Source organism: Dermacentor variabilis, chromosome 6, assembly GCF_050947875.1.
Source record: "Dermacentor variabilis isolate Ectoservices chromosome 6, ASM5094787v1, whole genome shotgun sequence".
NCBI lineage: Eukaryota > Metazoa > Arthropoda > Arachnida > Ixodida > Ixodidae > Dermacentor > Dermacentor variabilis.
In genome coordinates, this window is record NC_134573.1 from 137,365,293 (window position 1) to 137,390,195 (window position 24,903).

At 46.7% G+C, this 24,903-nt stretch overlaps 1 protein-coding gene across 3 annotated transcripts in view; it reads right to left on the reverse strand.

Moving 5' to 3' along the window:
* The window catches only part of LOC142585287 (transcription factor GATA-3-like), a 402,755-nt gene that overhangs the window by 297,305 nt on the left and 80,547 nt on the right, over nucleotides 1–24,903 (reverse strand). The gene's annotated exons all lie outside the window — the stretch shown is intronic.

A 24,903-nucleotide genomic window follows, 5' to 3' on the forward strand; every position in this document is an offset into this window, starting at 1 on the left:
CCCGTACGTCTGCGCTAAAGTTCCTTCATCAGCTTGAGCTTATGCCTTCACCGTTCCGTCGAAATATTCAGGTAGTGTGTGATTACCGGAATACCGGGCACGTTCGGCGCTACGACAGAATGCTCGCAACGCACCCTGCTTCGGTAGCTCTCGCTTGGGGTCGATGGCCAAGCAGCTAGCGGAGAGGTTTCGCGCGAGCGGGGGCGGGTTCCAAAACAACCGGAAGTGGATGATGTGACGTCGCATAGTGACGCAGAACCAGTGAAGGCGGAGCTTAGCCCTGATCGCTCGGCGAACGAGTTGAGGAGGAAAAGCATGGCTAGGGAGGAGGGTAACTTGTAATCACTTGTAGCTCCATTAATACGTAACACTTCACTTAAATTGTGGTGCGAATGTTCTACTTAAGCTGTACCCTACGCGTCTACAAAATTTGGCCGAACCGTTTCAGGGGCCCTTTAAGCAGTCAATGTAGAAAGCTTAAATTAATGTCTAACAAAACGCTCCGTTCTGCAGTTTCTGCAATTAAACATGCGTATATCAATCAAGCCAATCGAGTAATGCCAAATAAATTTTTAAATACGCGAACGCAGGGACATGCTCATTGTTAACGCATAAATAGAATACAGCTTTCATCAAATAATGTTATTAGGGCTTGTAGAGCAGTTCGAATTAATGACGTGGACTAACTTGACGCCTTTCGTCAGGAGAGTCCACAACCTCTAGCGGGCTCACAATAAACAGACGTTGATAATTTCCGTGGAGCAACGAATTTCCGACCACTGATGCGAGCGGTGCCTAATTCTAACTCTTTTTTGGACGAACTCCCCTAGCGGTGGTCCGAAATTCTGCATATTTAGCGAAAAGTTGCTGAGTGATGATTATGATGACTTGTTCACAATTCTGGTTTTAAGTTTTAATATTGTTCCTAAACGTCTGCCTTATTAATATTTTTTTTTATTGCACCTATAATATACTTCTTGTGGTGCCAAGTCAAAGGTCGGAATGTGAAAAAGGATAACAGTTGCCGATTTTCTACCAGTCTGTCGGATATCAAGCTTGTGTTTTGCCTATAGAAAAGCAGCATTGATAAACCTGCAGATGGCTCACTAATACGCTTTTCGTTATGTCTTTGCGAGTAGCGACATGTGGATGTTCATGTAAACCAAAGTTCCTTGAGGAACTCTACTAAGGTAACTTACTGGATTACTTACGTCACTGAAACAGTCACCAAAATGTCTCTATAGGGCTCCAAAAAAGCAAAGTTATCGTTATACGGTGTCTAAAATCTCACGAAATTTAGCGATTTAGCGAAATTTAGCGCCCGCGGGACGGTGAAACAATCGCGTCACTCATGGGCGTCTGCTACAGGGGACGTAACATTCGCGATCTTTGACGTTTCTGTCTCGGCTATTGGTCAGAATTCATTACTTCGCAGAAATTAGCAGCTTCAGCGTTTTGCAAGTATGGAATTCAATGTTAACGCTTAGGGCGTCGGGGTTTCAATTCTCTCATTATAGGATCGACGAGTCTGACTCGGTTATAAAAAGGGTAATCCATGTAATATTTAATTTAATTTAAATATTTACTTATCCAGCTCTAAGCTACAAGCGCACGTCAATATCCGTTCAGAGCAACGCTGCGAAAATTGCCTATTGAATCTCTCTATTTAGAAAAAAAAAATACGAGAGCATTTTTTCAAGCCTCCCCCCTCCCTCATATATATATATATATATATATATATATATGTGTGTGTGTGTGTGTGTGTGTGTGTGTTACGCAACAGACGGCTACATGTGTACTTACGCATGCGCTGCTTCGCGCTTATAAACGGTGTTGTAAAAATTATGTTCGTCTATTTCTTCATATACATCTCAACAGAAACTGTACTGAGTAAACAAGTCAATACAAAAACAACGGTATTTCGATAGCAATGTTTGTAAGGGCGGTTGCCACTACAGTTTCCATTTTCGCTTCCCTTTGCGAATTTTCACTGTTTTGTCAGCGTTTCGCAAACATTCCAGTCAATTGCCTTCTTTTATTCGAATTTCGACACCGGAATATTCATGTAAACTATATGTTTTTTATGCGTGATATATATTCATTTCATGTTGCCTTTCGCAATGGCATCTCAAATATGATTATATCTGGTGCAGTTTCATAACCATGCCAGCGGACGCATCGTACATATAATGAAAATCTTAAGAAACTTAGTATCATGCTTCTACATACTCTTTCTCTAGTTCCTTCGCATCTAGTTGTCACGTGGCAAATCAGAGTGGCTATTTGGATGCGCGCACACCGGGAAGTTTCACGAAGAAAATGGTACCTTTGGTTGCAAGCTAGTTTTACTGCTTACACATTACTAATTGTTAACTCATAATAGTTATGAACCGTATTCCCGAGGCACGGGTCAAAGTGAAATTTACGTGTGGTTAAGAAACTGCCCCTTTACTGCGCGATAACAAAACGTCAATAGACGCTTTTGTTATGGTGCGTGCATTCTTTTTTCTGTGAAATATAAAGCGAGTGCCAGAGCTATTTTAGATATCATATCTTGACAGCAAGCCGTTTATAAAGGAACAGAACGGAGCAAACCAGAGCAGGCATGTGACAAATCCCGTTTTCAAGATAAAACAAATGTAGGTATTCGTTCGGGTTTGTCGGCATGACTAAAATAACACCGCGAAGAGAAAACTTGGGGGAAAAAAAGAAAAAAAGAACGAAACGAACCCGGAACTGGGAATAGTTGAGATAAAAGCTCCATGCTGCAGGTGAAACATTAGCAGGCGAGCCGATCGATATATATAATAGCCAACATTGTTCCGCATAAGATATGTAGAAATGCGATTTGCGTGGAGCCTGTATGTAACCAGATAAAGTGGTCAGTCGTGGTAAAAAAAGAAAGTATGCAGATGCTACGCACATGTTGGCGTCAATATATATGAAGCTCGGCGGTTAAATAAGTGGTATACAACTAACGATGTTGCGTATACAATTGTGCTCGCTATCATCCTATATGCAACGGTAATCTCATGGCAATCGTTGTTCATGCGCCACTGAGGTCACAACTTCTATAAAATTCCTTCTGTCACACTAGCGAATTGCACATGAATACATTTAAGGCTTCTGTACCTGTTGTGTCACAGTGGAATATAATCATCTACACCGTCATACACAATGGCTAAACCGCGGAACATCAGGTAAATAATAAAAGCCGCTGAATACAATGCGCTATTCCTCTAAGAGGTCGGTGTGCTTTATAGATCCTATGTGAGCCGACATCGTATGTTCAGGTATTACGTAGGAATGTATTGCATAGTTCAGCGAATGCTGCCGTCTGTGTATGTGTGTATGTATGCACATGTATTCCCAGAATTTCTACACTGCTGCATATTATTTAGGACTATAGAAAAGCCAATAAATTAGGACCGCTCGTCAGCACCTGCATACCTTGTTGACCTTCTATATATATATATATTAGTTGCTACTATATATGGCGTTCACTAACACGCGTTTAGAATACCCACTGAATTTGGCATCGCATAGGTCCGCGCATGCATGCATTCGTTCCGTACTAAACTACTACTTGACATTCTATTGAAGTTTCGTTGAGTTCCACTATAGCGCTAAATAGGTAGTCCTTAGAAAAGCCATTGAATTCCGTATTGCTCTGTCCGCGCCAGCGTCCTTTCTTATGCTTCACGTCGGCCTGCAGGATATGCTACGAGGGCGCACCACAGGGAAGCGTCCGAGATATACCCAAAACCTTGCATGCACAGTATTGGGGCGTGTATCGTCACGGTATTTGTTTACCGGGCATCAGTCACTCGGAAGTAGAGCAGTATAATCAATGTAACGATTTCATAAAAATTCCCTTTCATTTCGCCCTGCGTCTGTGGTGCGAATTAACACCTCTGCGCCTACAGGTTATCACCGGGATCGCCCGGACGATAAGAACGGAATTTGAATCGAATGAAAGAAACTTTAGCATTATGCTGGCTTTGTTTTACGATGTGTTTTCGGATACTTTGACGTGTGTTTTCGGGAAGTTATCCGCGCTGTGTTGGTTATACTTGAGTGTGTCATGTCCTTTGTCGCCATAAACGTAAATAGAATATGCGCTGTACGGCATGAACCAACCAGAAGAAAGCAGCTGTAAGCTATATTTACATATATATTTGTCAGATGTAACAGTGAAATACAACGTAATCCACGCGAGAAGCAACGCAACAATGCGTTCTCCTTTAAGCCGCGTATCCTTCTGTTGCGGGAGACCATGGCGTTGACAATTTATATTGTTGGATGAGAACTTTCCAGAAGTTTTTTTTTTTTTTAACAAAGACATATGAAGGCTGGTAAACTTATGACTAACGTTTTCAAACCGCAGCACTAAATCCGCAAAAGGAACAATATCATACAGTTGTTCTATCGCTTTGTTAAGATCTTGCTTCACACCCCGATAAACACTTGTACATTCTTGAAAAACCTACTCTGAGAAGTCCAGAGGCTTGCGCAAGAACCACCGTCGTGTCACGGTGTACGTTATCGGAAACGTACACCTAAAGTTCTCATCAGCGGCACAAAAAGATCAAGCATCGACACCTCCATATCGACGTAAGTATATGGATGCTGAGATTGTGAACCACCAAATGGTGTCATTTGTACAAGACATCCTGTAAGCTTCAAAAAAAAAAGTTATTACGGCAAAAGTTTGCAAACGCACACCCAGTGTGCCTCAAAAAAGACCACTTTTTTTTCTTCTTGAAATGCGAGAAAAGCAGCTAAAATAACTAAAATATCAGGCAAGTGAATACATATGTTCATATGTTAGCGAATTCGCCCACAGGCAGGCGAAAGTAACCCTATACTCATGGTACGTCGCTCGTCCTTTGATATCGGAGTCGTAATTATAGATAAACAGAAGCCTCTTCCACCTCCACACGTAACCCGTGCGGCTTGTCCATGCACGCAGGCAGAGAGATTGTGTCTCCACTGACCTTGACCCAGGAGGAGAGATCCAAGGCGCTCACGCGACTCGCCGTGGGAACAGCGGTTGACTCAGCCTACGGTCATTCACACCACGAGGCAGGGCAAATGCCGTCAGAGAAGCAGCTCCGATTGCTCTCTTTTTTGCGTCTCTTTTCTTTTCTCCCTCCTCAACGTTTTCGTCTGTCTTGTTAACGTTTCCTTATTTTTCTTTTTTTGAAGCACAGGAGTGGGTGGGTGTGGGGTATCGTATTTATCGGGTCTGTTTCTAATCAGCACTACTGGTGAGAGAACACAGGTCACGACCGCAGTAGCGAACACGGGGCTCCGCGCAGCAAGCGCCGATAGCGCCGCGCTGATGCTTGTCAGCTCCGGCGGCTCTCCCCCCGCCGTTTGGCTTGGCTTGTCTTCGGGCTGGCCTCGACAGTCGCAGACGGCGATAGCGGCGAAGACCAGACGACAGCGACGTGCTGCACGGCGGGCGCACAGGGAAGCGGGAGATCGCGCAGAGGCGCTCGGGCGCTGCGGGGGAGCGCCTTTCGCGTCTAGTCGCGTTTCCCGTAGGCGCCGCTACGCGGCGCTGCATTCTTAATGCGTTTCGCCATTGGAGCGTTGAGTCCCGCCCCCGCTTTAACGTCACGCCCCGCGGGCGTGGCATTCTCCCCCCCTCTTTCGCTGCTACGCCAGACACAAACATAAACGCTGCGCCGCTGAAAGTTCTGCGCGCGGCAACCCGCGACGACTTTCGGCAGGTTTTTGTTTTCGGTTTGTCTCGTTTCTTTTTCTGTTTGGCTTACTTTCGGCGAATGCTGCCGTCTCTGCATGTGTGTGCGTGTGTGTTTGCGCATGTATGCCCGGGGAAACGGGAACGGAAAGAGAAGCACAGCGAAGCGGCGTGTATAAGAAGCAGGGAAGAGTTTCGACGGCCTGCCGGCCCGGCCGTGCGTTTATAGTCCTTGGTCGTTTTGAGGCTGCCGGTGGGCGGGCGGCGGTGTGGCAATTTATTCGCGCTCGACGGGCATTCTCTCATTATCGTCGACGCGGATCAAAAACAGCCGCGAAAACTGAGGCTCGCCTGAAGAAGCGGAAGAGAAATGCAGAAGGAAATAAATGGAGACGGCCAGACGGGGAAAAAGAAGAACGCGAGGCTTTACGAAGGGAGAAAAGACACGGCGTAGAGGCAAATCGAGAACGGCGAAGCAAGCCTAGAGTGACGAAACCAAAGAAGAAAGATAGAAAAGGAGTACTAACGAACCGTGCGAAGAAGAAACGTCATTTCTCGATCTCTCTCTCTCTCTCGCTTACTCGGTCTTTTGTTTGGCCAGGCTTGACTACAGTACGCTGTGAAGACGAGCAAGTCGAGTGTTGCATTCGCTCCAGGCTGTACCGGACGACGCCTCTCTACTGTTTCTTTTCTTTTTTCTTTTCTAGTTAGAAGCGTGCCAATTTCTTGCTCTCCGAATATTTTCTCTGCTCCTTTGATCAAGTGCTGCGTATATACGTTGTTCATTTGTTTGTTCTCTGTTGTTCCCCACGAACGAGTGCTATGGTGTTTTCCTTGCAGGTTGTTTACGTGTTTACTTTTGTACATGTAAAACACTCAAGACCCGCACGAGCGATTTGGCGAGACTGCGCGCGTTTCGGTGCCGTATGCATGTAGCGGGCGCGCGAAAAAAAAAAAGAAGCTGCAACGACGTTCGAAAGATGGACACGCTCGAAGTGGTTGACCGCGCGTTGTTGGTACGGTCTCTTTGTTCACGCAGCGGAAAGATTGGAAAACTTGACCAGAGAGATGTCGAGTGTGTGCTGTGACGTCGTTATTGTCTAAGCGTATACACGCGTGTGTTGACCTATTCTTCTTTTTTCAGGTTCAGTATTGGCAGAGTCCTTCCATGTTTTTCTGGTCACGAAACTCCGCCGTCACGCTATGGGAGAGGTTCATATGCTGCCCAAAGGTGCCGCGACGCGGCGCCACTGTGCCACAGAGGGCATCGTTCGCGTACCGAAATGCGTGCGCAGTGCGAGGCGAGCTGACTTTTCGGGTACGTTCTGTGCATGTGCTTTGCTATTTTTCGAGTGTTGGGCTGTTTGGTTGAAGTGGTGGGGTGGGACAACGATGCCGAACACGTGTTGCGTGCCTGGGTGCCGTTCCGGCTACAAGGGCACGACCGAAAAGGTGTCGTTGTTCTGTTTACCTAATAACAAGGAGCAGCGCGAGAAATGGAAGCGGGCCATACCGCGGCAGGAAAGTGGCGGTTTTAATTTCGAATCGAAGTATACACGTGTGTGCGCGAAACACTTTGACGCCTCGGACATCGTCACTGCGTACAATTTCAACATCAACGGCGACGACGTGTCCCTGGAGCGTGAGAAGCCGACGCTGAACACATTTGCTTTATGCTTTGTTGCAACCTCAATTTGTGTTATGCCAGGATAGAGTAGTTCACAGCAATAGCGCCCTTACCCCGACCATCTATGAAAGGTATAGCCTTAGAATTCCTTTAAATGCAAGTGTTAAAACAGAATAATATGCATTGTTTTATTTTCCATTGTCCTTTAGTCTTGGCTAATGATGGGCTACAATCCTTCAATTGCACGTACTTTTAAGTCTATAAGCTGCTATGAGTAAGAAGGTTATTAGCACACTGTTAGCTACATTTGTATTGTGATTTGCTGAGCAAGTTTTGTCTGCATGTTTAAGGAACAGCTGAAGAAGTAGAAAGGTGGTATCTCTAACAAGCCATTTAAAAAAAATTGCTGTATTTTTGATGTGGCTACTTGTGTTCGTTTGAGAGTTCTTTAGCCGTGTGTTATGAAATGCTTATGCTTTACACTTTCGTGTTTATAGAAACAATCGACTATGCATTCTGTACTTATTGCCATTCGTTTGCTGGTGTTTGTTTCCTGCCTCCCAATGCATACCTCTCCCGTTTGATCTTATTTCTTTATGCGTATTATATCAGTGTCATGCTTTTAACAAACTTCTTGCATTGTGAATGGTGGACCATTTGTGACCGGACGCCTCCGTGCTATCTGTATTTCGCTCCGCTTATTTTACATGATAAATAAATGATCGTGCTTGTATTTTGTTTTTGCACCAACACGTTTTATTTATTTTCTTAATCGAATTATAAAGTTTTTTTTTTCATTTTTCGACCATGATAAGAATATCAGGACCGGTGATTGCAACATTTTAACATATTGTAAATAGTTGCGAATTAAGAACCAAAATACCTAGTCTCGTCGTTTCTGCGTCGAAACCACGAGCAGTGAAGTGCTGGGCTTACTGACGCTTCTAAACGACTGCTTGCTAAGGCAATTGCCTAATTACAGCTAGTTTCAACTGTGCAGGTCCTAACACTTCAGGTTCGCCTTAATCCTTTGTTAAAAGCCGCACCGAAGGCATTTAGCAGGATGCGTTGTTGGGCAAGTTGGTTCATTGTAATAGGAAACATTGGTTGCGCTTTCTAGACAATCACATGTAAGAAGACAGGACAGGTCTGTCTGTCTGTCCTGTCTTCTTACATGTGATTGTCTAGGAAGACATTTAGTAGCGAAGTTCGTCTTGCATTAATTCTACCTAAATCTTATTCAGAAATGACATCGCTTTGCAAGAAATCTTAAGCGCATGGAGCAGCTCAGTTCCCTTTTCTTTGTCATTAAGTATTCTACGGTAGCAGCCCTTTGCAATAGCGATTTCATTCTTTTGATCTCGTTATAAGATACTGCCCACAGAGTCCTTCTATGCCACAGTTTAACAGAAACTGAACAGCTGTGCTCGGCGAACAATCTGGCGCTATGCGCAACGGAGAATTGGCGCTTACTCCTCTGGTGATAAGTGGGACCACTGGCGTTTTGTTGCGAATGCGCGGTGTTTAATCTAAGGCAAATATTAAAAAGCGGAGCCCACCGAAGCGTTGAGGCGAACGGCGATGACGAAGAAATCCGGACCGGGACCGCCCGGCCGTGTACAGCGGACGCACTTCGACGGGGGCGAAATGCAAAACACCCGTTTATTTAAATTTAGGTGCATTTTAAAGGATCCCAGGTGGTCAAAATTAATCCCGAGTCCCCCACTACGGCGTGCCTCATAATCGTATCGCGGTTCTGGCTCTTAAAATTCCAGATCTTTCTTCTTTTTGGTCTGAGACCGCCGCAAGCTCCATGTTATGAGCGGCTTTTTTTTTCGTCCCGTGCGCTCATATCATCGCAGAAGACACGCTCAGGCAGTAATTTAATTATATTCAATGTTAAAAATAGTTGCGTGAAACTAAAGCGATCGTTGAGGAAGTTGAGAAAGCTAGAATACCGAGGCTGCCCCACACACAACCACAGCGGTAGCGGCGTTCGCATGCCCTCTCATGCACGGTTGCGCCTCTAGCGGCGGTCGCTGGCGCTATATGAAACTGAGGCGGCAGTTTCGTGACCAGAAAAAACATGGAAGGACTCTGGTATTGGTTTGCTTTGTTAATCGAGGGCACGAACACGGATATGGAATTCTGTCCCTATTCACTGTGTTTCATGTATGCTTTGTCACACGGTGGGGTATACGGCGTGTTTCCTATAGAACAACACGCTCTACCATGCGTGTCACCAAATAAATTTTGAACTGAAAGTACTTCAATGGACACCCATCCTGCACTTGCACGTTCAATTAGGTCATACGATATAGATACAAAAATTATCTGAGCTCTCGGTAATTGAACGAAACAGCAATAAAAAAATTGAGAACGAGAATAAAGCACCGGTGATAAAATACTACACATATAACATCCAGAACGTTGTTAGCCCATCTTCTAATATATATATATATATATATATACCGCCTGATAATTTTCAAGTTCTCGATAATTTCTTCATACTCGCTTGTGTGGAGATAGCAGAATCCTTGTCCTTGAGCTGGATTATTCGAAGAGGCGGTCCCTATTAGCACGAGATATTGAAACACATATTCAACTAAATCACCAAAATTCACTTAACTAATTGCTTTACGACAAATATTTCAATTTACGAATTGTAGCCGGTGAGCTTGCAAGACGAATACACTTGAAATGAATCTGCAGGATGACACGAGTTTGTAGGCATTATTTCCCAGTGTTGTGCGAAATACACAGGCGTTCCGGTTACTTTTTGTGCTTCAACGCATGAAAGAGCGCTTTGTTAAAAGAGAAGTAAGTTGTGTAACAGCCTATTCTTACAGTGAGTTTGATGGCGCATGTCTCTAAACTTGTGTCATTCTGGAAATTCGTTGCCAAGGGGACACGCCTTTCAATCCCACCAGCTACAATTCGTAAATTGCAATATCTGTGCCCTAAACTAAATAATAATGAAGTTAATTTGCGAATATTGTTGATTAGTTGATAATGTGTTCCGATTATTGTTACGAGTAATGTTCGCGCCTCTATACGAATCATTCAGCTGGAGGACTAGAATTGCGTCGTCTGCAAAAGGCGGTCCTTAAAAAGAAATTCCGGAAAACTGAAAGAATGATCACCCCGTACATACTATATAGGACAAAGGGGTTCATTTGCGTGAAATTTGAAGAAGGCAGTTCCGTTTCTCAAGGTCTTAAGCTTTCTTATATAAGTACATTTTGAAATATTCCGGTATACACCCTGCGCTTGTACTTTGTCGCTGCAGTAATGTGTAAGTCACATACACTCATAAAAGGTCTCCACCCTTCGGGGCTTATCTTGCCCCACAACAATTATCTTCATCTGTCTCGCCCACGTTTCCTTTCGTTAACGCTGCTTGCCCAGTGCTTTCAGGTCACCAACGGCGCGTGCGCGTTATCGGCGCGACATAGAACCATCCTATAACACTCTCGAGAGGAAAGTATAGCGAGCGCAGAGTTTTCAGGAAAGGAAGCGTAAGCAAAGCAAGTGACGATTATCGTTGCGGGACGAGATAAGCCCCAAAAGGTACATACTTTTTTGAGAGCACACTCTCAGCGGGTGGTGGTGTCGCTTCAGCAAAGTATATTCTTGCGCCAACTCCATGAAATCGACTCCACGCATTCGTAGATCTTCGCCCGCTGTCGTAGCGCATTCCTTTTCACGCACGCATGCATGCACGCACACACCCACACACACACACGTTTTCTTTGCGAATGTTCCCAGACTTTTCTGAATGCGGCTGCTGCGTACTGTCTTGCCGAATAGAGCAAGCACGTGTGCTCTATAAAGCTCGCGTTCACGTGCCGGTTTCTGTTAGGCCACGTGAGGAGGAAAGAACTCACCGCGTCTTCGCTTTATTTTTGTCACTCTCTCTCTCTTTCACTTTTCTATTCCATTAAGCCAAACGCGTAGGAAGGAGGCGGGCGAATAATAGTAAAACATTGCCACACTCTTTCGCGTCGTGTAATCCTCTCGATACTCTGATCATGTCTCTGCGTGTATACGCCTCTCCTCGCCACTATTCCATCGACAAACGCCGCTTTCAGTCGCCAAGCCGTGCTTCCTAAAGGGCTGCATAAAAATAGTGCATCTTCCTTCCCAATGTCTCTCTTTGTCTCTCGCCTTTCTCCTTGTGACGTCACTCCGTCCAGGTCTCACACAGTGCGTTCGCATCAGCCGCACTGTTTCCATTTCTGCATGCCTCGTTAGCGGTGTATAGCGCCTAAACACTACATGGCAATGAAGTTGTTACTTGAGCTGCGTAAACATTTCAGGAGGTTACACGTTTCACATGAGGTCAATAGAGACCAGCATAGGCGTCATCACACTTAGTTGTGTAAGATCTAATGAACCGCTTCACGAATGATTCGCCTTCACATATATATAGATTCCAGCATCTGTGTTGGATCAGCGTACATAACTTTAAAAGCGTTTATACTACGTGCTGCGTAGAATGGTTCACGACACCACGCCGAGAAGCTTGATCCAACTGCATTCAAATTCTTTTTTCATCACGAGCCCCCCTTCCCCCCCCCCTTCCCCCCCGTCCACCTCCGAGCATGCCTGCGAATGCGACAGGGCTGTCTGCACCTCATTTAGTGTTAATCTTCCCGAGGTTGATCCAGATCGCGCGCTCATGTGCACACACGCACTAACACATACACACACACAAAGCATGCAGGGTGCTCGCACCCAGTGCGCTGCGCTCACACCCGCTCGAGCTCGTGACCCACGTTCGTGAGCGCCAACTATATGAGCCCGTGCACCGGGCCGCACGCGCCATGCATACGCGGACACACACACGCGCGCGCACTCGAGAAGCTGTTCCGAGCTGTCCGTTCTAGGCGGGCTGCCCCGCGAAACAAAAGGAAAAAGAATTGAAAAACGCGCCCGGCCGACGCGTACGAGGGCAGCGGGCGCGTGGAGCTGGCCGCGGCAGCGTCGCGGGCGCGCAGCCAGCGTCCGTGGGGCGGGCGGGCGCGCGACGCGCGAGAGCCGATAAGGCGATCATTTATCACCTCGCCCCGAGGCATGGCTTGCCTGATAAGGCGAGGTTGGCTCTCCTCAGGCTGCCCCTTCCCCCACTCTCTCTCTCTGTCCCTCTCTCCTTTGAGCGGGCACGCACGCACGCGGAAACGCCTTTTCTCTGTGCTGCGGAGAGAGCGGCGTACCTCTGATACGTTTGCCGATCTTCCTTTCCTTCCTTATAGTTTGTCTATCTACTTCGTACGCTAGCGGCTTGGTATATACGCAACTGCCGTTGTTTAACCCTGGCTTACCCCTCACTATTTCTTTCTTTCTTTCTTTCTTTATCTATATAGTTGCGTGCTTGGATTGCATTTGCGTGCGAGAGAGGAGCGTATACACTGCAGCACGTATTGTTGTGCTACAGGCACCGGCGGTGCTTTGTCCGTCGAGCGTGAGCCGTGCATCCTCCTGCGTGAGTTCCTGTCTAAATATTTTCTCTGCCGAGGCTGTTTAACCTTCGCGCGGCGCTGTTCTTTGGGGAACGGTTGAGGAAGATGAGATACTGTGGGGACGCGCAAGCCGCCCACGTGGAACTGAAGGCGTGTGTGTCTTGTTGCTGCACGTCTGTTATGTACACGTGTGAAGGCGTGTCTGTGAGAGCTGCAGCGTACTTCTGCTGCAGTCCCTGCAGAAGCTGACGCAGAAGGCGTTAGATGCACAAGGCGAGTGTAATGAACATTTCAAGATTATGGCTACGTTGGGGAGGATTGCGCAACAGTGGGTCTGTGATAGACTGCCGATTGCTTCTGATAAGCGCGTTATTGTTTTTCGAAGTTGAAGCCATCTGTATTTCTTCATCAATGTTGCGGTTAACTTCTCAAGCTAAAGCTACCGATCCCCCCCCCCCCCCAATACACTCTTAAGAAGGTCTACACCTACGGGTCTTATGTTGTCCCACAACAATAATCGTCATCGGCCTTGCATGCGTTTTGCTTTCTTTGAAAAGTCTGCGCTCGCTACTTTCATGTACAAGATGCTTTGTCGCGCTGATATCGCGCATGCCGTTCGTGGACATGGAAGGACCGGGCGCGCAGCGATAAAGAAAGGAAATGCCGGCAAGATAGCTATAGATGACGATTATCGTTGTGGGACACGATAAAACCCAAATGGGTGCAAACTTTTTTAAGAGTGTAGGCGTAAATAAAGCAGGCAATTGTTTTCTGTTGGCTCAAGCTTTCATGCCTCACACTACTGACCATACATTCATAAGTTATACTCATGAAAATGGGCCGTCCGTATTTAATTTTGGTTTGCAATATCAGCTGATCCCGCAGGCAAAGTAAAAAAAAAAAAAAAACTTTACCCGGACGTGATCCTGCGAGTGATCGCGGTAACGAGTATGCGTATATATATGTGCTCTTAAGCCAGATCAGCGTATACCTTTATGCAGGACACCTTCACGTACGGACATACGGACGCCGTGTAACTATGTCAGTCTGTGTAAGAAGCTGAAGACAGCGCGTGGTCGTTCGGGTGTAGGAACTGAATACACGGTGCGCATTTAGCGCGCATATTGGACTGATCACTAACATTCACTGCAGTTTTGCATCGTCACCCAATTTCCCCCTCTTCATTTGCCTGTCTCTCCCCTAAACGTTTACCCGAGTTGTGGAGTAGCAGGCAAGATACAAACTTCGCAGGCCGCCCTCTCCACCTTCTCTATTATTAAACGTTTCTTTTTTTTTCTTTCTTCTCCCTCTTTATCTGGGGCACGATCCTGATATTAGTGCGGGATATGTATTCTCGCAGGTTTCTTTTATGTGATAGCATTGTACACATCAAGGCTTGGCCTTCGGCGGCGATGTAGTGACGTATGTCCTCGGCGGAGTGATTTGGCAACATGAGGGCAACGGAGCAAAGAAGGAGGAACAGCGGCGCGCATGGTGCGACGTTGAGAGGCACGTGACAGGAGCCTTGACGCGGACGCTTGCGGACGCGCTTGCCAGGGGCCTACATTTCGGAAGGTGCTCCCTCCCCCCCCCCCCCCCCCCCATGCAAGTCTGCAACGTGGAGGTGGTTGACATAAGCTATAGTTGTGGTCCGCACAGGCATGTGTATATATGTGCGCGTGGTTACACAGTAACAACGTGCATAGTGAGTTCCATATAGCGAAAGTTGCACCCTATGTTGTATGGCGGCAGCTGGGGCGCGTGTATAGACCCGTGTTTATTTTAGTTGTGTATGTGACTATCAATTTGTTGGTGATTCGTAAGCGTTTTTCGGACACCGCGTGCAGGCGCCGCAGGGACGGTATAGACATAGTGCTTGTGGCGTCTGCTTTTGCGAACTTCTCATTACCTTTTCCAAAAACGTGAGGGCAGCGACAGTTTAACTATTAAGCAACACTCGTTGCCGAGCTAGTTGGTTCAAGACTAAAGAACAAAGGTTACGGCGCTAAGCAGACGAAGGCGCGCAGTAAGACACAAACGATGTGCAGTGCATGCCCATATATATGTCGTTTGTGTCTGACTTCGTTCGTCCTCGTCTACTTAGCGCCGTAACCTTCGTTGGTTACTAAACTTTCGAGCCGAATTGCATACGCTCAGACAACAACCAGAGAATTTGCCTGCCGAGGTTATGCAAGAACGGAAGTAGGGCAAAGGGAGGTAAAGGGGGGCGGGGCGGGGGAGTCTCCGCGAAATGCTGTATAGGAAACAGTATATATATAGAGGACGCGGTTTATTTCTAATCGAGGAACCGAAGTCGTGTCGAGGTAAATTGCCTCCCGCAAGAGGAAATGCATTTCGCGCGCGCAAGACACGGACGCGTTAAGCCTCACAGAGCCTACACGAATGGCCACGCGGCCTTCTTCTTCTTTTTCCTCTAAGAGCTTCCATTAGCTACGCCGGAGTTCATCTGCACGCATCGTAACCCTTATTACCCGGGTCTTTTTGCCTCAAGAATCAGACAGACAAGAAAAGAACTCAAATGCAAAGGGCTTATGGAACGATGCGTACGGCCGCACCGTTCAGAAGCGGGCGTTCGCTCTGTTCCGTCCGCGTCCGCGGGGTCTGGCCACGCTGCAGTTTCCAAAACAAGTTGCCCTGCCATACGCGCCAACAGCGACACGCTTGCGTGGTCTCCCCTTCGAGGCTTATGCGCGTTTTCGTCGCTCTTCTCGCAACGCCGCCGCCGCCGATGACGGCGACGCGGGGGCGAGAGGGTCCAATCAAAACACTTGACTGACGCCCCCCCTCCCCCCCCCCACCAAAATCGCTTTCCGTGACCGAACGAACGACCGGCCAATGGCGGACGAGCTCCGTGTTCCTCGCTTCGGACCAATCGCGTTGCGCCGTCGTTACACAATGGAAGGACCGCTCGCGTGTTTTGGCGTCGTTAGCAGTCGCGGAGTCGTGCAATTGAAAAGCTGTCCCGCAGCGTATATACGGACAACAAGAAAACAACCAAATGGTGCACGTGTGCGAGGCTGGGGAATAATATGGTCTCCATTCGAGTATGCGAGCGTGTGTGTGTGTGTCTTTCGGCCCGGTGGTTTGCCCCTTAGTATACGCATCAGAGCGGCCTTAGCTGTATGACTAGTGGGGGGCGCATACTACAGCCTATAACGTACCGCGCGTAGCATACGTGTACATGTACACTATAGGCACCGTCCACACATGCATACGCATCCGGCGTAGCGAGAGTTATTCGAGTTCGGCGCGGACCCACGCGTATACCCGCAGAGCATGTGCTCGCTGTCCCGTGAAGCACCCCCTCGCCGGTTTCTGTATTCGTAAATTTCTTTCGAAAGAAATCCGCGCTTAATGGAGACTGGCTATATCGCACTTCCATCTTTCTCCTCCGACTGCTATTACCTGTCCGTCGCATCGTCTTATACAAGTTTGCCGCCCCTACATTTTTTTTTCTTTTTCTTTTTTTGCCGTATCACGTGCAGTGTTTTTAGTTCGGTGCGACGATATAGCGAAGCTGAACGTAAAACAATGGCAAAACGCCAAGCGCGATGGCTCCTCAGCGTCGCTACATGGAAGACGAGTGATCCTTCTTTGCGTGTTTATACACATCCGGGGCTGTGTATACAAGATCACGGATGCACATCTGTTCATAACTGTGCTTCGAAGCACTGTCATGAACAGACGTGCATGCGCATGCGCATACGCATGCGTATATGTATTCGTAAATATCACACACTCGTAAAAGAAGTTGACATCGACGTGAAGCGCGCCTGCATTTCCGCTTATCGATCTGTTCAGTAATGTGGAAAGTTGTTCGAGTTGGAGATTAATCATCATACCTTGTTGGTGAAGCAGCGCACTGACCAGGACAAGGAGGCGGAGAGAGACAGGCAGCGAATGTCGTGTAGTGTTCTTGTGTCCCTGCGCCTTGTCCATCCATGGCCATGCAGTGCGCTGATTCACCAACACGGTATATGATGATCGATCTGTTGTTTCTGTGGAGCGCGGCCGGTATCATTACGGAACGATATATCGACAGTGAGGTTTCCAAGCGTTAATATACCCTGCGCACGTTTGGAGGGATATATTGATTTCATCTTATATATGCGCGGGACCGTCTCTCAGAGAAGCGTCACACTATGGGCAGCAGTTCATGCCTTATACTTGCGCTCCTAAATTTTGAATTCGTGAAATATGCATTCTTGCGTACCCTCTTTAGAAGCCTGGATTTAAGAGTGAGTGAGTGAGTGAGTGAGTGAGTGAGTGAGTGAGTGAGTGAGTGAGTGAATGAATGAGAGAGAGAGAAAGAAAGAGAGAGAGAGAGCAAGTATTTAAAACGAACAATGTGACGGGCGGGTTCGAAGCAGCCTGCACTCTCTATGTTTTTGTTAATGACATCAATAAGTAGGTAGATGTTGGCACCAACATATGGTGCCAACTATAATACTGCATTTCACGTGAGAAACCTGAAAAACGTATCATGAGCCACACAACATCACGGAGGTAAAAAAAGACTCGATTGTTCTAAATGGACATCAACGCAAAAACCTCGAAGTACGCAATGTAGCTATTAATTTGGTTGTTTGTTAATGATAAATGAAAATAAAGGAAAAGAAAGCTGACTGCTCTGTAACTCTCTAGCGAAGTATGCTGACGCCTGAATGGTGGTCACCAGTAAGGGGAGGCGGGGTATGAGGAGTAAAAGAACCGAGAGAAAGGCTGTCAGAGCAGGTAGATAGATAGAAATAGAACTTAGGAATGCCACAATCACTGTAGATCCACTACAAATATTCAAAACGTTACAATCAAGAAGAATCGACACAAATCACGGTTTCAGAACGACAATGTATAGAGTGATATGCACGCATACATTATATAGATATAAACATACAACGTATTTTTCCGCAGAGCAAAAAATCTACATGCACCTCTTATATACAGGGCATCCCGGCTAATTAACTTTAGCCAGGCTGTTTAATGAAGAAAGAAGATTTAAAGATGCGGCGCCAGGTACATTTATAAGACCTACCATGTTCGGTCGTCAGACCTCTGACGACCGAAAAATCGTGTCTTGCACCGTGTTTTTCTTTTCTCTTTTTTTAAAAAAATCATTTTTTGTTGTTGTTGTTGTTGAGCTTCGCTATAGAGTTAGTTGGGGCACCGTCTATATCACTGATCGACAGCTTTATTAGTTTTTTCTCTACATTAGATTGCACATATATGATCATATTACAACCCGCCGTGGTTGCTCAGTGGCTACGGTGTTGGGCTGCTGAGCACGAGGTCGCGGTATCGAATCCCGGCCACGGCGGCCGCATTTCGATGGGGGCGAAATGCGAAAACACCCGTGTGCTTAGATTTAGGTGCACGTTAAAGAACCGCAGGTGGTCGAAATTTCCGGAGTCCTCCACTACGGCGTGCCTCATAATCAGAAAGTGGTCTTGGCACGTAAAACCCCATAATTTAATTTTAATTTAATCATATTACAGCGCATACATCCGCCCATTTGCGAGGTGAAAATTCAGGACCTTGTGCCTCATGTATGTCCAGTCTGCCATTTTCTAACCCTGGTATGTGTGTGACCCTACATGCGTATACCATCACTCGACTATATCTCCCGCCAGTTCCCGCCGTTCGCTGGAGTGAAATCAGCGATCAGCCTGTTTGTTCTCTCATGCAGTGAAGCTGCTATTCTAAGAGCACCACCAGCGTGAAGTGCCGCGCTTCTTCATGAGCTCCACGTCGCTGGTTCTACATCAGCCGCGGCAGCTGCGTATATAGATGGGGGCGAAATGCAAAGACGTTCGCGTGCTCTAATTTGATTTAGGTGCACGTCAATGAACTCCAGGTGGTCAAAACTAATCCGCAGTCATCCACCATGCGGCGGCGTAGCTCTTCGTAAAATCGCAGTTCTGCAGTTCTGGCGCGTGAAACCACTGAATTTAATTTAATTTTAATTAATATCGTTTCGTTAAGCTTGCCCAACTACGTATATGCTTAAGTGTGTACTTGCAGGTACGGAGAGGAGACTTGTCGCCCACTTACACTTTAAACCCTTTTACACCCTCAAAGGGGCTGGTATGTCACACAACCCCTTGCCCCTAAGTTATAAAAAAATTCACTGCACGCGACAACGAGCTCAAACAAGACCTGCGATGAGCGACGTCGTAATCGAAAATTGTGCAATAACCTTACGCGCCAAAATGTGTGACACGAGAGCTTCGCTGTGATACCAACATTTATTTCAATCAATCAATCAATCATTCAATCAATCAATCAATCAATCAATCAATCAATCAATCAATCAACCAATCAATCAATCAAAAACTTTTTCTCACCAATAACTTACAGTGAAAAAGAAAGGCTGCCGGGAACAAAGTGGCCACGAATGGGGGGTGAAAACTGTGCAGCGCCCAAATCATCTTTACCTTATCACTTATAGGCGAGAAAATAAAGACTAAAAACGAATATGCTGTACTAATATAGCAATTCTTTCTGCGCACTTGCAGATTCTCATCGCATTGGACGTTTTCGTGTCGCCTGTCTGTTGCCGTCTGTTTGTCGTGTCGTCTGTTCTTGTGTCATCTGTCGGCCGTCTGTTTGTGTGTCGTACGTCTGTCGTTAGTTGTCCTGTCGTCGGTCACAGCTATCACTACGTTTGCTTTCCACAAAAAGTAGCGGAAACATACTTTCTTTGTCCCAATCGAAAATACGATATTGTCCATTAAAGTCGAGGGTGTTTGCCGTGCGATAAACCAAGTCCCATTTATGCTGCCATAAGGGTGTTAACATGTTTACTGTGAAATCATGATTAGCCATCGATAGCCGTCGAAGCTCTTAGTTCTTTTTTAATAATTATGCATGATACTGATTCTGTCACAGTGTAATGCGCTTTAAAAGCGTGCCAAGGTGCTGGTTGAAGCTTTTGTTCAGCAGCGCTTAAGAACTGCCTTGAAATCCGTTTAAAGAGCGGCCCTGCATTTTTACTTTGGCTATAGATCGACAGTACAATCGCTTTTGAGTGGGGCGATTTTTTTCAGTTTTTAGTTGCCTAACTATACTCAACCGTTTGGCGGGTTTATTCAAACAGGCAGCCTATATGTAGTTCAGTATACCGGCTAAATTTATCGAATGGTTTTGATGCGAAAGCGTCCAATGGCCCACTGAGTGAAAAAAAAAAACTACTGAAAGCACAGTCCGCCTTAAACATGCTATCATCGCGGCGTCACATTGATTCGTTAATCTTCTTTCACAAGCTTTATTACAGTTCGCTCCATCATGTACCATATGTGTTGGCCCCACCCCCTCGCCATTCCCTGCGTACAAAGCATTTCTTGCAAGTAACCCGTCCACGCAGCCGAACTACAACCTTCTCTGCATCCTTCTTTTGCCGATCATCAACCGACTGGAACGGCCTGCCCCGTCACATATCCGAAATCACCTGTTCAACGACGTTTGCTGATGAGCTTAATACTAATGTTCTTCATTGAACTCATGTGGCCACTAATTAAAATGAACATTTGTAAACCCCACTCCTTATGTAATACCCCCATTGAGGGGTCTTTAAGGAAATAAAAGTGAAGTGAAGCCGGCGTCTGTCGTGTGTAGCAGCGAAAGGGGAAGTAAATTCCCATTGACTGCGACGCCACGTCACGAATGCGCCTCGACGGAGCACAGCAGGCGAAAGGGCACACCTGCTGCCTCGATAGCGCGCCAGGCGTTGGGTGAGGGGTGAGGGCATCGCCGTGACGTCATGTAACCCTCGCATTCGCTCTCGGAGGCAGGCGCGCGGTTTGTATCTCTCTCTCTATCTATCTCACCCCCACTGGTCTTAGCTGCTGCTTAGCTGCTTCAAAAAAAGAAAGAAAGGAAAGAAAGCAAAAAGAAAAATCTTCGGGCCGAACCATTCATATGGTGGCGGTTCAGCCAGCGAAGCTGTCGATAGCGGACCGAGCGACTGTGGCCAAACTCCGCTCCCAGATACATTCTCTTGAATTTGGAATTCGCCCCGGTGAAACTCGAAGGAGGTGACAGCTCATGTTTCTGCCGCTTGGACGCAGATTCTAACGACCTATAGCTTGACACTTACGAGATCGATAGCTTGCGTTCTTAATCTTGATCGTACGATCTTAATCGGCAGCTTGCGCTCGACGGCGACAATTAGACTCTCGCATCTGCTCTCGCTGGCTTTCTTCGGAGGCAAAGTCACTTGCCGCATTCTCCGCTTTCGCACGAGCACGTTGTAGTTGGCGCGTCTCTGCTGTCGACGACTGTCCTCGTACTCGGCTTGTTCTTCGGCCGTGCGCACAATGCGTGGTCTTCCCACATGGCATGGCATGGCAAGCAGTTTATTTTAGTACAGAGAAACTGGGTCCGAGGGCAGAAGCCCCCAGGCTAAGTCGGTGGCTCCACCCACGTAGGCACCGACAGGCCAAATGCTTTCCCGATGTCGTGAGCTCTCCGGAGGGCCAGGAGTTGGTCTTGGAGGACTTCCCACATTCCCAATTTTTTGTTGTTGCAGTTGCAGCTGTTGCAATGTTCGACCTCCGCAATGCACAATCCGGCTCTTATACACCGCGGCGGCTACCGCGGCGCACCTCTCCGTGTTCTGCCACCACAACTGCGGCGCCGTTGCGTCGAGGGCAGACGACAGCAGACGCAGCCGGCAGCAACGGCAGCCAGCGCGAGTGCACTCCCCCACTGCGCAGGTGCGGCGAGCGGTGAAATCACGTGTTCTTTCTTTCTCCTGAGCCGTACTATCGTTCATCTTTTTTGTTCACTTTACGGACGTTAGCCAGCCCAGATACGAGACTACGCAGCCCTACGTAGCCCTTACGAGAGTACGCATGCGGCTTATTCATACAGGTCCTTCAGGTAAACAGCTTCGCTGTAAAAAAAAAGACAAAAGAAAACTGAACGTGACAATTTAGCGAACAGGTGACTACAGCTATTTCTATGACGTAATAGCGGTCACATACGAGCTGGAACATTCGCGATATTTGTCGGCCTCTTTCCTGGTACACACATAAACGTCTGCGTTGTACCTTTCAAATTTTATGTTTGCTTAATAACTACTATATAGGCTAAAAGGCACACGCCGAAAACAAAATATTTTACGGCAGCAGTAAAGTCTTATTGTTTCGTGCATTTTCAGAACAAAGAAATTGAAAGAGGTACTAGAATATGCTTGAGTTAGGATTGCAGTTCTGCAAAGTATAGCGTAGAGGAAGTTGCTTGATGGCTGGGTGGGTAGCCTTATTTACAAGTTTTGAACAGGACACGGACTCTACTTTGAAATCTTGCCGTGTTTCTCCTTTTTATATGATATATATCGTCCTGGTGGAATCGTGCCGTGATCGTGACTCAGTGCTCGTATCGTTCTGGTCGAAATAAAGCTTTTCTAAACACACGTATGATTGCTTCTATGCTGTCCTGTAAATAGTGTGGGTTTGTTTCACAAAAGTTACTTCGATATCTGGCACGGTTCAACGCAGGACAGCACGTAACAGCGCCTCGACGGATGCCATCGGTGCCAACGCTTCCGTTCCTCATGAAATTAGGTAATCAAACCAGACAAGCGCTACGTAAAGATCCTTATTGCAAATCTACGGCGTCAATCGCGTAATTCCTTTAATAAACCGTGTTCATTTATTTGGCTCTTTCTGCAGTTTCAAAGCAAACAGCATTCTTTCGTTCTTCTTTCGCCAGTTTAGCTGTTGTAGAGGCACGTTCTCATGCGGGAGAGGTTTGGTGTCTCTCAAGGTTTAAAATGTTGTGGTCGGCCGGTACGCGGCGCCGTGGCGCATTTCTCCGAGTGTGGTATGCGCTGGTAGGTGGAGTGCGTGGAGTGTGACGCTCCTGTGTCGAGGCTTCAGCGACTTCGTTCGAAGCTAAGTACTCTTTTTCTTCTTATTTGCTGATGTTCTTGAAGTGCTTTATTTTGCATGGAGCAGGAGCGCAAACTTTGAATTCGTGGTAAGCGTGGTAAACGTACCGGCTTTCTCTAGGTCTGGCGGTTTCCCTCGTTAGGCCTAGGTGCTATAGGCGGGACCTATTTGATAGGCCTATTTAACTACCTGAGCTAGCTCTTCGAAGTGATTTGGCGGACGTGCTCGTTGAGCCTAAGGACGTAGGCCTAGCGATGAAACCAAAGAAAGGGAAGGCCGCGGGGGACGCGGAGCAAGTGCAATGCGACGAGTGCCTGCGCTGGTGCTCCCTCGACGAGACCAGTTTCCAGAGCTTAGCAGACGCGGAGGAGTCTCCGCGTTTGAGTTTCCGCTGTTGCCATTTCAAACCAGTCCTTTCTCGACATGAAGTAAATAGCGTCATGGCTTAGCTTGAAGCACAGCTAGGTAAAGAAATTCTAGGCGGTGTGGCTCGGCTGCGCGTATTAGCGCAGGCAGTGACATTTGACCACTTGTGTTTTATTTATTGATTGATTGATTGATTGATTGATTTCTGGGCACGTTCCGAAACTTGTGATTCTGCAGCGACCGAGTGCGGACGAAGGACAATTGTTTGTTTTACCGGTAAGCATTAGTGTACGCTGTTTTCCAAGTTACGGTCACGTGTGCTGTTGTTACTAGCATACCAGTAAGCTTTGCTTAGCATTTTTTCTGGAGCGATGATCTTTACTTACAACGCACATGTACACCATTGCATGGCCTGCAAGGTTAATAAGATCACCGCATTATGGTTCCAGCCACATGATTGACGTTCGTGTCTGGCTCAGGCCTGTGCTCAGCCAAAGTACAGGGTATATATATATATATATATATATATATATATATATATATATATATATATATATATATATATATATATATATATATATATATATATATATATATGTGTGTGTGTGTGTGTGTGTGTGTGTGTGTGTGTGTGTGTGTGTGCGTGCGTGTGTGTGTGTGTGTGTGTGTGTGTGTGTGTGTGTGTGTGTGTGTGTGTGTGTGTGTGAATACTAAAATGCGCGAACTGCATACGAAACAAGCTTCTAATGTCGAATGAAATGCCGAATGTATCGCGGCTCTCAATGTAAAATAACGTTTAAATTCTGCAAAGAGTTCATTTTTTTGCCAGAAAGAAAAACGTATGGGAGTGGGGTGAAGACGTACGTATACATTATTTTGCTATATTCACGCGCGTGTACTTGCTAATCTTTTTGGGGTGACCACGTTTCGCCGCCTAACAAATGTTATCGCACAGCGCAGGACGCGCCTGCATGTATGGTAAGTTTCTCGAAGGTTACCGAAGGTTCTATCCGTTGTCTGTTGGTGCAGAACCCCACGTAATCTCATAGTATGCGCGACGCGGATTGTGTATGGCACTTTCTGGAAGAACCGCTGGAACCAGCGATTACGCATGGAACCTTCGACGATTATTTATTATTATTATTATTTATTTTTGAACACTTATACACAACTAACAGGAAAGGGAAAGCGAGGAGCAGGCTGGCAACTGCCACCGGAATGGGCACAACGCCTGCCTATACTCTTCAGAAGGGAGGTGACAGCAACACGGATATGGAAGATAGGAAGGAGGTGAGGAAAGAGGAATGGAAGAGCGACAGGACAAATCTAAAGAATAAAGTAGAACACACAGTACAGATCACACACAGTAGGGCCGGTCACTGAAGGATACGCTACTACAGAATGTTGAATAGAATAGTTTCGACGCTACAGACGTGAACCTCAGTTGGTTAACTCTAGAAAAGTAAGTAGAGCGCGACGTCATGAATAACAAAAGCCGACAAGCTTCACTCGCTTGCCATATTTTGTACGATTGTCGACTTCGCTCGCCGCTGTCGTTGTGCTTTGAGCGTAGCCTGTTTTTTTTTCTGGGCACACGTTCGCCCAATAAAGAGTTAGCTTCGCGATTCACAGTTTCTTTTTTTTTTTTTTTGCTACTGCGTTCTTCGCCGTCACTACCACGTGACAATACGTATAACGCCGTTCCCGAGGGGACATGCGGTGATCTGAGAAGTTTCCAAATGGGAAACAACCGACACGTGATCACAGTTTGAAAGTTTATCATAAAGGAGCGCTCCATGACAACGACGGTGATGAAACGAATCAATA